At 39.5% G+C, this 12,447-nt stretch overlaps 1 long non-coding RNA gene across 2 annotated transcripts; it reads left to right on the top strand.

The window, feature by feature from the left end:
- The first annotated feature begins 2,852 nt into the window (after window positions 1-2,852).
- Window positions 2,853-11,985, top strand: LOC107974734 (uncharacterized). Of its 2 annotated transcripts, none has more exons than XR_001717700.3 (4): window positions 2,853-2,924; window positions 4,617-4,707; window positions 5,617-5,695; window positions 7,623-8,678. It is a non-coding gene; the product is annotated as an uncharacterized LOC107974734 (long non-coding RNA). The 2 variants fall into 2 exon arrangements; XR_010157237.1 differs by lacking the exon at window positions 2,853-2,924 and adding an exon at window positions 4,268-4,509 and having other exon boundaries at window positions 7,623-11,985.
- Window positions 11,986-12,447: the final 462 nt, after the last annotated feature.

Here is a 12,447-nt window from a genome sequence, read left to right as displayed (position 1 = left end):
AATACACCACTGAGGTTGAGAAGATATGAAAGGGAAGGCTGAAGGTGTCTTTGGTGGGCTTCACCATTTTGTGAAATGGACACTGGATCTGGTCCATTTTCGCTCCATGTTCCAGCAGACAGAAGCAGGGCTGATGACTTTTATGTCTCAGCTACCAAGACTGTGTTCTTTGATCTCCTTCAACCTTCGCAGAGCAAATCACTGCTTCAGAGGCTATCTGAACCTACACCTTGTGCCAGGGCACAGGTTGGTACAGTTATAAATTGCTTCTAATTGTCATGGTCCAGCTCTTTTTCCACTCCAATCTTTTCTAGAATGTTTTTTTACCAGTCAGTTACAAGTTTGGGCTGAGGATCTGAGTCCTTGCTCTTCCACATTGGTAAGTTTAAATCGCTATTGCCAAATAAGGGAAGAATATTGATTTTTAAGCTAGGTTGACTTTTGCATCATTTATGTTTATTTGTTTCCTTTGCATGGACTAAGTTAAAAGACCTAACTATGCATTTTGTATTTAGAAAACAGGTTTTTTTTTTCACAAACTAATAACCCGTGATTAGCTCTGGTAATTATCCTAAAGTTTGGTCTCATTATAACCAGCATTTTGCCATGAGTTTGCCCTCTAGGAATTTGGAAAGATGTATAATGAATTCTGTTTTCAAATCACTCCAGCTTTGGTGTCTTACAATTCTTCAATTAAGAATAGAACAAATGTTTCTAATTAAGAATAAAATAGAATTATATATTTTCTTTTCTCTTGTACAGAAAAAAATTATGAGACTTTGGCCTTGGAAGTCTCATAGTGAGTGCCTGTCATGTTATAACAGGGCAAAAAGTAAGTATAATATTCAAACCTTACTAACCTGTAAATTGGGGGAGAAAAACCAATATGAATTAGAAGAAAAGACTGAATCATAATATATTGTAAATAAATGAAATGATTTCACCTTTTAAAGTACATGGACTGAAGATTTATTTAATTATAGTGATGATGATGATGGTAATACAATTATAATGGCTAACACTTATATAGTGTTTCCTATGTTCCAGGCACTGTTCTGGCAGCTTTACATTTATTAAGTTATTCGATCCTCACAACAACTCCATGAAGTAGATAATAATATCTCCATATTACAGATTAGAAAAATGGCGCACAGAGAGGGGAAGTAACTTGCTCAAGAGATTGAGTAATTTTGCACAGTGATGAGTGGTATTTAGTTACCTCACTTTTAATGAATTAATTCTAACTTTAAATGAGCATTTGAAATGCTTCACTTTGTTGGTGAAATGAAATAAATAGGCATTTTCAAGATCAAATCTAGCTTGGGGGGTTCAGTGAGTGAAAGTTTCTCAGGCTATGAGGCATTCCAAATGAATGAATATTTCCCAGTAAACAAATGCGGGAAACACCGTTCTTTTAAAACTCCAAACAAGTAAATTTGTAATGCTGAAATTTAGTGAGATTGATACATTGTTATTTACCATTCTGCTCCCATAAATTTCAGATATAAAGCAATGGCTGAGCATGGACTGTATAAATTATTTTTGGAACACTAGAAGAGGCACTAGTCATAAAAAAATTTAACATACGATTTTTAAATAATACATTGTTCAGACTTAGTTTGTTCTCTCTGTAATTCTATTTGGTAGCAGAAACCTTATTCTTAGTTTTCTACTTCACAGAATTATAGCAAATGCCAACTATTTCACTACATTTGACTCTTTTCTAGAAGAAACACACAAGTACTGAAAGTATCAATATGTTACCACATATTCAGCGTCTGTGATTAGCCAAAATATAATAGAAGGAATTTAAGTATAGGGTCATAGGTGCCTTGAAACATAATTCAAGATAATTCCAAGCCCATTTATATCTAGTTCAAGCTTATATATAGAAAATTTAATATATTATGAATGTGCCTTCAATTCTTATTATATTCACAATTGTTTATTTGAGAACATGCAGAAAACTTGGTTAGTATGAGATTTCAGTGAAATTATATACTGTTGTATAACTGTGAATATGACATGAACAAAAGCTACAACGCTCTGTACTCCTGATAGCTATTTTATAATCTCTTATGTTATACTTGTCAACTGAAGCCTAGGTAAGAGTTAGTGTGACCTTGTGCACGTACAATGGCCTTGGGCAGTTAACACAGCCCATCTCATCAGATGGTTGTGAGGTTCTAAGTACTACATAGCAGGAATCATCGTTAATCAATTAATCACCACCCCATCATTTAATTTATGGATTAGGAACGAATATCATCCCCTCTTGATAAATGAGACAATAGAAGTCCAGAGAGGTTAGGTAATTTGGTAAGCAATTATTTGAGTCTGAATGCAGGCAGGCTCTGGGCTCCAGAGCTCATGTCCTTCACGGTTAAGATCATGAGGATCAAGTGGACCACAGATAAAAGCCTTTGAAAAGCACATTGTATATTGTGCATGAGTGTTAGTTAGACACGAGTCATATTAAAGATACTCGTGATAACAGTGAGAAGATTAACAGTGAACATTTTGAAGTTTCTTAAATTTGTTTTAAGACTTTCATTTTTTAATGATAATAAGTGCAGCTCTTAGCACTGCACATCAATAAGTAAAAGATGTACCAATTGCTGTGGGTTCCCCAGGAAACAGGCTGATATGATTTGGCTCTGTGTCCCCACCAAATTCTCCTGTTGAATTTTTAAGCTAGGTTGACTTTTGCATCATTTATGTTTATGTAACTCCTGGTGTTGGAGGAGGGGCCCGGTGCGAGGTGATTTAATCACGGGGGCGGACTTCCCCTTTGCTGTTATCGTGATAGTGTTCTCACGAGATCTGGTTGTTTTAAGGTACGTAGCACCTCCCCCCTTCTCTCCGTCTTCTTCCTTCCTGCCATGTTGAATGTGTCAGCCTCCCCTTCACCTTCCACTCTGATTGTAAGTTTCCTGAGGCATCCCCAGGCATCCTTCCTGTACAGCCTGTGGAACTGAGAGTCAATTAAACCTCTTTTCTTTATAAATTACCCAGGTAGTTCTTTATAGCAGTGTGAGAACAGACTAATACATAGGCTCTGAGAGGGAGAGGTTTATTGGAAGCTCTCTCAGGAGATACACCTGTGAAGAAGCAAGGACGACAGGACTAGGCAGAGCGAAGTGCTGATACACAAAATGGTTGCACCTGAGGTCTTACCCAATTGTACTGGGAGCTGGGATGCCATTTCAGAGTTTCCCACCCCAACGTTTAGCCCAGGGGGACTTTATGTTACTACTTAGCCACTCATTAGTCATGGGCTGCTCCCCTGGAGGGGAAGTAACCATGACTTCCCCTGGAGGGGAAGTAACCATGAGGAAATTCCCAGTGGGGGATGCAGCTGTGAACCATCAGCAGCTAGTATTCTCAGCAGCTGCAAGAAGAATGCTCAAGTCCTGAAGATCTGGGTGAGACACCACAGTATCCACTATACCACCTCTTACAAAAGGTGAAAAAAGCCCCAAACACATAATTAACTAAAAGTAAAAATACAAATGGCAAAGAAAACTATGAAAAACATAGTGTTTATTAACAAGAAAATGTCAATTACAACAATTTTCTCCTATCAAATTGGCATAGATGAAAAAATAGCTAATGAACTATAGTGAGAGTACCCCAAGGTAGGCCTAATTTTTATTAAATAATTCTTTTAGAAATAATTTCAAACTTAAAAGAGTAGCAGGTACAGTACAAAGAACCCTTACATCCCTTCACCCAGATTCTTTATGTATTAACGTTTCATCACATTTGTGTAAATACTCTGTGTGTATGTACATTTATACTTATCTATATCATCTGTATCTCTATTGATTGCCCCTTGTATACAGAGTTTTTATTTATTAAACTAAGATGATAAAAGCAGTGTCTTGAAATTCAGATCTGAGTTTGAGTCCCAGTCACTCATTTTCTGTGGGACCTTGAGCAAGATGGATTTTCTTATGATCTCTGTTTCTTCAGTTGTAAAATGGAGATAACTCCTGTGTTCTTTTTTCTTGTTGTTCAAATTAGATCCTCCATACAGAACTCAGCACTGGCTAAGATTTCAGTAAATGTTAGCTGCTGTCATTGCTGTCTTCATTATTCTTAGCTCCTTGAAAGCTGGGACTACACCTCGTGCATTGCTGTGAAACCTCAGAGCTTAGCACTGCAACTTTCTGGGTCCCCAGGAAATGTTTATGGATCAATTTGCTTTTTTTTGCTCAACATATTATAAGATCAGGCCCATGGGGGTGTTGCCAGGGGCTCATTTGGAGGGCTGTCCCTTGGACTTCAGTAGGAGAGGCTGTAGAGAATGAAAGCAGCACTCAGAAGTGGAAACTTTGTTAATAACTCTGCTCCAGCGAAAATAGGTGATTCATTGGTTGACCAAATAAAAAGAGTGTTATTCAAGAAATTCCCTTCTCTCCCTTGCTCTTTGAAGCTCCACATGAATGTTTTGCCTGTGTATATTGTCTGCCATACAGTATTTTGGAACGACAACAATAAAAACTGGTAAGACTGAGAAGAGGAGAAAATTTCGTCATGCTCAGTCCTTAGAGTCCTTTAAAGGAAGTATTTACATCTAAAGACATGCTTGTGCCTCTGCCTGTCTCCTTCAGCTGGCTGCTCTCCTCTACATTCGGTGGCCTTGGGAACACCAAAGATGTGGCCTTGGCAACACTTGCACATCGAGGTCAAGAGGCCAGGAAGGTAACAGTGGATGGTGGCAGGGGTGAAGTGATGTATATAGGAGGGGAGGGCTTTTGTTCAGTGAATATGGTATGAGGTAAGCAGGAGCCTAGATAGGTTTCATATCACTTTTTGTTGGCTGGCTGTATGTATCCAATGAATTAGCCTTTTTGTTAACAGTAACAGGCGACCAACTTCAAGCAGACAAAGCCACAGGGAGAGTTACTGGTACAGTTTGCAGATTCCAAGGAAAGGCTACACCCAGGGCAGCTCCTGGGACCTCTGAGGGTTGGAGCCTACCTGGAGTCTCCCTTTCATCCCTGTTTCTCTCTGAGGCTTGACCCCATGATCCCAGTTTCTTATGGAAAAGGGCATGACTGCTGGCAACGTGCATCATGACCTTACATAACATGACTGCTGGCAACGTGCATCATGTCCTTACAGCTAGCATCAAAGAAGACAGAAATTATTATCTTCCCCAAAACTGTCTGAAAAATCATGGGGAAAGGACCCTGGCCTGGCTGGGATTATGCATCTGCCCCTGATATGAAGTCCTGAGGCTTGAGTTGGGGAGGCTGTGATTAACTCAGCCCACCTGTGTTCAAAAGGATAGGGTTTGTATCCAGGTGAAGGTGAGATGTCGGGAAGCCAGCTCAGTTTGCAGAATGTTACCTACTTCTGCAGAGAAAGCTGGGGACTTGCTATCATTTCCCTTGTATCACTTCTGTTACTCCTGCAGTATTTTGGCCCTGCCTTCCTCAGAGAGGTGAATTCTTTGTTATTTTGTCCCGGCCTTTAAAACCAGATACCCATCCGTTCCCCTGGACGAGGTCCAATCTCAATGAGCCTTGGCCTTTCTAACCTCACGGCAAATGTCTGCCCATTTGCCTGCCTTTCTGACCTAATTTTAACACCCCCATTCTATTCCAGAGCATCCTGCCTTCTAAATCCTTTGAAGTTTACTCGAAATTCTCATCCTGAACTGGACTTTTGGACTCAACAACAAAAGGTAGCTTCTTCTGGGACTTTGGCCTTCAGGGTTCTTTAGGGTCTGGTTTGGGATGCCCTCATGGTGCTGTTGGTCTGCACCCTCCTGGCTTAGCTCTAGCCCACGGTTACCACACTGGCACTGGTACTGTTCTGAGAGTGAGGACGAGGGAGATCTGAACTTGAGTGACAGGGTGTAAGGTCTCAGTCACTGAGTGGTATTCCTTGCCCTGCTGTGGAAGGACTGGGCAGAGAGGATCCATGCATGGGTGCACTGAATTCCACATTTTTTCCTGAGGAGGCTCTCTGTGAAGGCCATAAGAGGCATCATCTATAACTCCCTCACTCAGGTGTACAGATGCTACCATGCTAAAGTTCAAAGGCCAAAGTGGAATCTCTTCATTCACATCCCAAACCCCTAACTGAAAGAGATATTGCTCTTGATTTTTCTTAAATGTACCCAGCATTGCCAGTTCTGGCGTGAGGGGAACACATAACTACGAAGTTGGAGGGTCCTGCAATTAGTTTCCTGTGATTTAGGGCCCTCTAGGGGATATGTATTTTTCTAACTTAATTATTTTAATATCCTTTATATTCTTATTCACTGAAGAAATAGATTCCAACCAAAGATGGAAGGGTACTAGTAGAACCAAGAATACCCAGCAATAATAGTTGCTATGTGCCGAGTGCATACCATGTACTAAGTGCGTTTATGTGTTTTTTCCCCATTTATTATTTATTTTTAGATTCAGGGGGTGGATGTGTAGGTTTGTTACACGGGTATATTTTGTAAGGCTGAGGTTTGGGCTTCTAATGATCCTGTTGCACAAGCAGTGAACATAGTACCCAATAGGTAGTTGTTCAACCCTTCCTCCCCTGCTTTGGAATCCCCAGTGTTTGTTGTTGTCAACTTTGTGTCTATGTCTACCTAATGTTAAGTTCCCACTTACAAGACAGAATATGTATTATTTGGTTTTCTGTGTCTGCATCAATTCACTTAGGATAATGGCCTCCAGTTGCATGCATGTTACTGCAGAGGACACAGTTTTGTTCTTTTTTATGGCTGCATAGTATTCTATGGTGTGTATGTAGCATACTCTCTCTATCCAATCTACCACTGATGGGCACCTCGGTTGATTCCACGTCTTTTCTATTGTGAATCATGTGTGATGAACATGTGCGTGCATGTGTCTTTTTGGTAGAACTATTTGTTTTCCTATGGGCATATACCCAGGAATATATGGGATTGCTGGGTCAACTGGTAGTTCTATTTTTAGTTCTTTGAGAAATCTCCAAACCACTTTTCACAGGGACTGAACTAATTTGCATTCCCACCAATAGTGTCAACTATTGTTTGTTGTGTGTTTCTTTTTCTCTGCAACCTCACCAACATCTGTTATTTTCTGACTTTTTAATAAGCCATTGTAATTGGTGTGAGATGGTATCTCATTGTGGTTTTGATTTGCATCTCTCTGATGATTAATGATGTTGAAACTTTTTCTCCTGTGTTTGTTGGATGCTTATATGTCTTCTTTTGAGAATTGTCTGTTCATGTTGTTTGCCATTTAGGGAATTTTTAGATGGGTCCCCAATTTTATATATATTTTTATTTCCTGTATTTTTTTCCAGTTAACAGATATTTAATAAATTATTTCTGTTTGCCAATAGTCTGTGTTAGGTCTTCTCAGAGATGAAAAAGGAAAACACAGTGTCTACCTTTGAGAGCCTTGGAGTCTCATTGGGGAGATAGTTAACAAACAAAAATATCTGACACTATAATGGCAAGTGCTGTAAAGAAAAGAAGCATATAAGGATCTCAGTGTATAGCAGGTATTGGGAAGGGAGTCATTATAAACTGAGGTGATAGGGTGTATTAGTGTCTTGTGGCTGCTGTAACAAATTGTTGCAAACTTAGTGGCTTAACACAACACAAGTTTATTCTCTTATAGTTCTGGAGGCCAGAAGTCTACAATCAAGGTTTTGGCAGAGCTGCATTCCTTCCAGTGACTCTCGGAAGAATCAATTTATTTATCTTTTCCAGCTTCTGTAGGTTTTCTGCATTCCTTTTTTTTTTATTTTTGCTCATGGCCCCCTTCCGGCTAGCAATTGCAACACTCTGCCCTCTACTTCTAGCAGCCATGCATCCCCATTTCTAACTCTCCTGCCTCCCCCTTTCACTTATAAGGACCCTTGTGATTACATTTGGCCTGCCCAGATAATCCAGAAAAATCTCCCAGATAAGGTTCCTTAATTTAATAACATCTGTAAATTCTCTTTTGCCCTGTAAGGTAACATATTCATAGGTTCTGAGGATTAAGACTTGAGCGTCTTTGGTGATGGGGCATTATTTTGCCTACTACAGAAGGCTAGTTTGTCTTGAAGTTTTCTTCTAACTTGAAAATTCCACGGGTTGATTGGAGCGATGTCAGCATGATTTGTCTCATTTAATCACTAGCCCTGACTGTGTACTCTCATTGTGTCTCACTGTGCTCAATGAAGAGACAACTTTGTGGAGTTCCAATTCCTTCTGTGTATCTTGACCTTTGCGCTGCTACAGGAGTCATGTGGAGGAATTACAATATTTAATACCAAGGATTTTGAAACCCAAGCTGTTTTTGTGATAAACAACAGTCACTAAAGGACATCTTTTGTCTCCTGCTCAGTCACAACTCAAACCCTGAGCTGACAAGCTTACTCTTTCCTCTTAGATCGTGGCCAGTCTGTATCACACGGGGCTTGGAAAGTAGTCATAAGAGAACACACTTTCATTACTGTGGCCTGAAAAGTGCAGGTAGGGTATGAAAAATCAAAGGGATGGAACATAGAGATGGGCAAAGTATGTCTGCTGGAAATGGAGTGGGAACTGAGTGAGGATTATGGGATTCTTCACCATTTGTGCAAATAAGCAGAGGCAGTGGAGGTCCAGATATTACTAAACAACAGATATTTAGAAAGTCACTGACTTGCAGCTTTGAAATAAAGTCTTTGTTTTTATAATGCTTTAACTTTCACAATGACTTATTGCTTTGGCTACTAAAAGTTAGATAGTTTTCCCTGAGCCAAACCAAAGAATGTGGGGGTAGTGAGAGGCTGAGGGATGCTGGCTCAGGACTGAATAATTGGCTGGAAGTATTATTCTCCCTTTTGGGTTTTTAAGCTTTCCCCCACTGGCTCATTTTTATTTGTAAAAAGAGTTTCTGTGGGCACTATAAGTTGCCTACACAGCAGAATTCCCTGCCGTCCTTCTGAACACATCCCTAATTGTGTGCAGGTATCCACCCTGCTCTCTTGCAAGACAAGTGCCTCCAGGGATGCTGCTTCTACCATCAGCACTGGCAAAGAGAACCCGATTGGTTTAAGTGTAATCTCATCATGCTGGCTGGTGATTGGTTCAAGAATGGGCGTGTGGTCCTTTGTGTTTCATTGCTGGCCATTGAGACATAAAGAGAGTTTGTGGGTAGCCATGGAGACTGTTCTTATTTGCTTTTAAGAGACGTTGAATGTCACTGTCTTTCCCTCTATGGATGGAAATAGAGAAGCATGTAGCTCCAAATTCCTCTAGTGACAATTATATAACCATGAGAAAACAAACCAAAACAACATACCCTCCTAGCATTACAAGGAGCGACAAAAAGAAGCTAATGCTTGATCACGTGCTGGACTGCATGGATCAACAAACTCTGGAACCTACTTTGTCTCTGAACTTTCTGTTATGAAAGTCATTCCTCAACTGTTTATGCTATTCCGAGTTATGTTTTCTTACTTGCAGCTGAAAGCATCCTAATACCTATGCTTCAAGTAGTCATTGTGGCTCTAATGTCCCCTGACTAGCTCCAAGGCTTGGCCTCCTAACTTGGGGAACCGCAGCTTTTTTCATAATCTCCAGCTGGTATTTTTGGGAGTTCTAGATGTTCTTGAATCAACTTGGGCAGTGTTTCAGTGCTGTTCTCTTTATTCTTAACTGTCCAATTCCTGCAGGGCCTCCATTGAGGCTTAGCAGCTTTAAAAAAAAATTAGAAGGAGAGTGCTCCCTCCTTCTGTTACATTCTCAGTCTGTAGGTAGCAGGAGTGATCCTAAAACAGGGATGCTTGAGTTCCAAAGTATTAAAGAGATAAAAAGGCCAGTACTTTTATTTTTGTAAAATTTAGATACACAATTCCCTGTTGACCTTTAGGTTCTGTAGCTAAATTTGGCTAGACCAGTGTCCAAGATAAATATAATACAAAATACAGGTGTAACTTTAAGTCTTCTAGCAGCTGCCTTAAAAAAGCAAAAAGAATCAGGTAAAACTAATTTCAATAATATATTTTATTTACTTCAACATGTAAAAAATTATTTCAATATGCAATTGATATAAAAGCTTTTTAAGAGATATTTTATGCTAGTTTTTCCAAAGCAAGTCTTCAAAATCCCATGCACATTTAATCTCAATTTAGACTAGCTACATTTCAAGTACTCAGTAGCCACATGTGTCTAGTGGCTGCTGCCATTTTGAACAGCACAGGGCTAGACTCTGCCAAAGTTCTGCCCACAGAGGTAATTTGCTCCAAGTGGCTTTTTCCTCCTTTCTTGAACTCTGATTTATTTTCCCTCTAATCCCAGAGCTGCTTTCTTTTGGTTTTTCAGATGTGTGTCCATATGTTTGAACTCCAACTGTGAATATGGCTGGAGTTAATGACTTCCCCCAGAAAACTTCTCAGCTCTTATTTAAATAAATAAATTTAATTGTTTGCAAATGGAGCTAAGTGGGTGGGAGGAGCTGTTTATGAATGCAAACATATATTTGCTTGAGGGGAAAGGTGTTATCCAAATCAAATTTCTTTTACCAGAGCAAACAATTTCTTCCTTCGTGTTAAACCCAATGGACACTTTCTAATTCTTTTTTTTTTTTTATCTGACCTTCCCATTGACTTTGCTGAACACCATTTTGTTCCTGAAAGTCTCTCTTCTCCTGGCTTCCATGACACTTGCCTCTCCTAGCTCTTCTGCTTCTCTGACTGCTCCAACTTGGGGCTCCCCTTTTACTGCCCTTCCCTTAAAGGTGATGCTCCAATGGTTACATCTTTGATCTTCCTGTCTTTTGTACTGCATATATTCACCATCAATACTTTTATCCATCCATGGCTTAACTGTAATTTACATACAAATATTTCCCAAATATGTATGTTCAGCCCATATTCATCTTCTGACCAAACCCATATAATACATTGTTCATGAATCAACCCCTTTTAGATATCTGAAGGGTCACCATTTGTAAAACTGAAGTCATTACTTTTCCTCCTCTAAACTGGACTCTCTACTTTTGTTTTCTGTTTTACTAAATGGTACCACTAACCATTCAGTTGACCAGCCTGAAATGGGTTGTTGTTCTAAATTAAATGCCTCTCTGTCTCTCACCTCCCCTATGTAATAATCAGCAAGTCCTTCTGATTAAACTTAACTACAATCTCTTGATTGAGTCACATATTCCCCTCATTCCCACTGCTACCATTTTGTCTTTTCTCAATTAACCTCTGACTAGTTCCTTGCCATCACTCTTGATCCTTCTTTCCAGCCTCCTTATTGCACTGAAAGGAGCTTTTCTCAAACAGAAATTACTGGTCAATCCCTTGTTTCTTTGCTTAAAATTAAACTTAAAAAAAAAACTTTTATTGTAAGTTCTGGATACATGCACAGAACGTGCAGTTTTCTTACATAGATAACCATGTGCCATGGTGGCTTGCTGCACCCATCAACCCATCAACCCTAGGTATTAAGCCCTGCATGCATTAGCTGTTTATCCTGATGCTGTCCCTCCCTGCCTCCACAGGCCCCAGTGTGTGTTATTCTCTTCCCTGTGATCTGGCTTCTACCTTCCTCTCCCATATTTCTGCCTGCTTGTGCTCTACCTTCAACTTACAATGAACTTGAGGTTCCTTTTTGTCTCCTGGGCCTTTGCTTGTGCTGTTCCTCTGCCTTGGACAGTCTTTCTGCCACCTTCTTTCCCTGGCTAATTTGATCCTAGCAGTTCTAAAATTTTTGGTCTCAGAACTCCTTTAAACTATAAAAATTATTGAGGACCCCAAAGAGTTCTTATGAGTAGGGACATTATCTATAAATTGTTACTGTATTTGGAATTAAACTAAGAAATCTTGAAAATAATTCTTCATTGATTGACTTTAAAATACAATACATAAATAATGACAATACCTAAATAACATTTTATGGAAATGACTATTGACAAGACAAAACATATTAGTGAGAAGAGTGGCATCATTTTACATTTTTGCAAATATCTGTAGTGTTTGGCTCAATAAAAAACACTGGTCTCATATCTGCTTCTGAACTCAATCTCTGTAATATGTTGTTTTAGTCAAAGTATGTGAAAAAGATCTAGCTTCAAGTAGTATATAGTTGGAATATTAGTTTATTAGGGCTACTGTAACAAAGTGCACAAACTGAGTGACTTAAACATAAATTAATTTCCTCACAATTCTGAAAACTGGAAGTCTGAGATCAGCATGGCTGTGCCCCCTCTGAAGGTAGTGGGGAAGAATCCATCCTCTCTCCTAGCTCCTGGTAGTTTCTTAGTTTATGGCAGCATAACTCCTGTCTTTGCATGGAGTTCTGTCTATCTGTGTGTCTATTTCTGTGTCAAAAATTTCCCTTTTTATAGGGATACTTGCCATGTTTGAATAGGGCCTATTCTAATGATCTCATTTTAACTTGATCACCTCTGCAAAGACCCTTTCTACAAATAGGGTCATATTCTGAGGGGGTAAGGACTCTACTAT

This window comes from Pan troglodytes, chromosome 4 (genome assembly GCF_028858775.2).
Source record: "Pan troglodytes isolate AG18354 chromosome 4, NHGRI_mPanTro3-v2.0_pri, whole genome shotgun sequence".
Classification (NCBI taxonomy): Eukaryota; Metazoa; Chordata; class Mammalia; order Primates; family Hominidae; genus Pan; species Pan troglodytes.
This window is presented reverse-complemented; position numbering and strand designations above follow the sequence as displayed.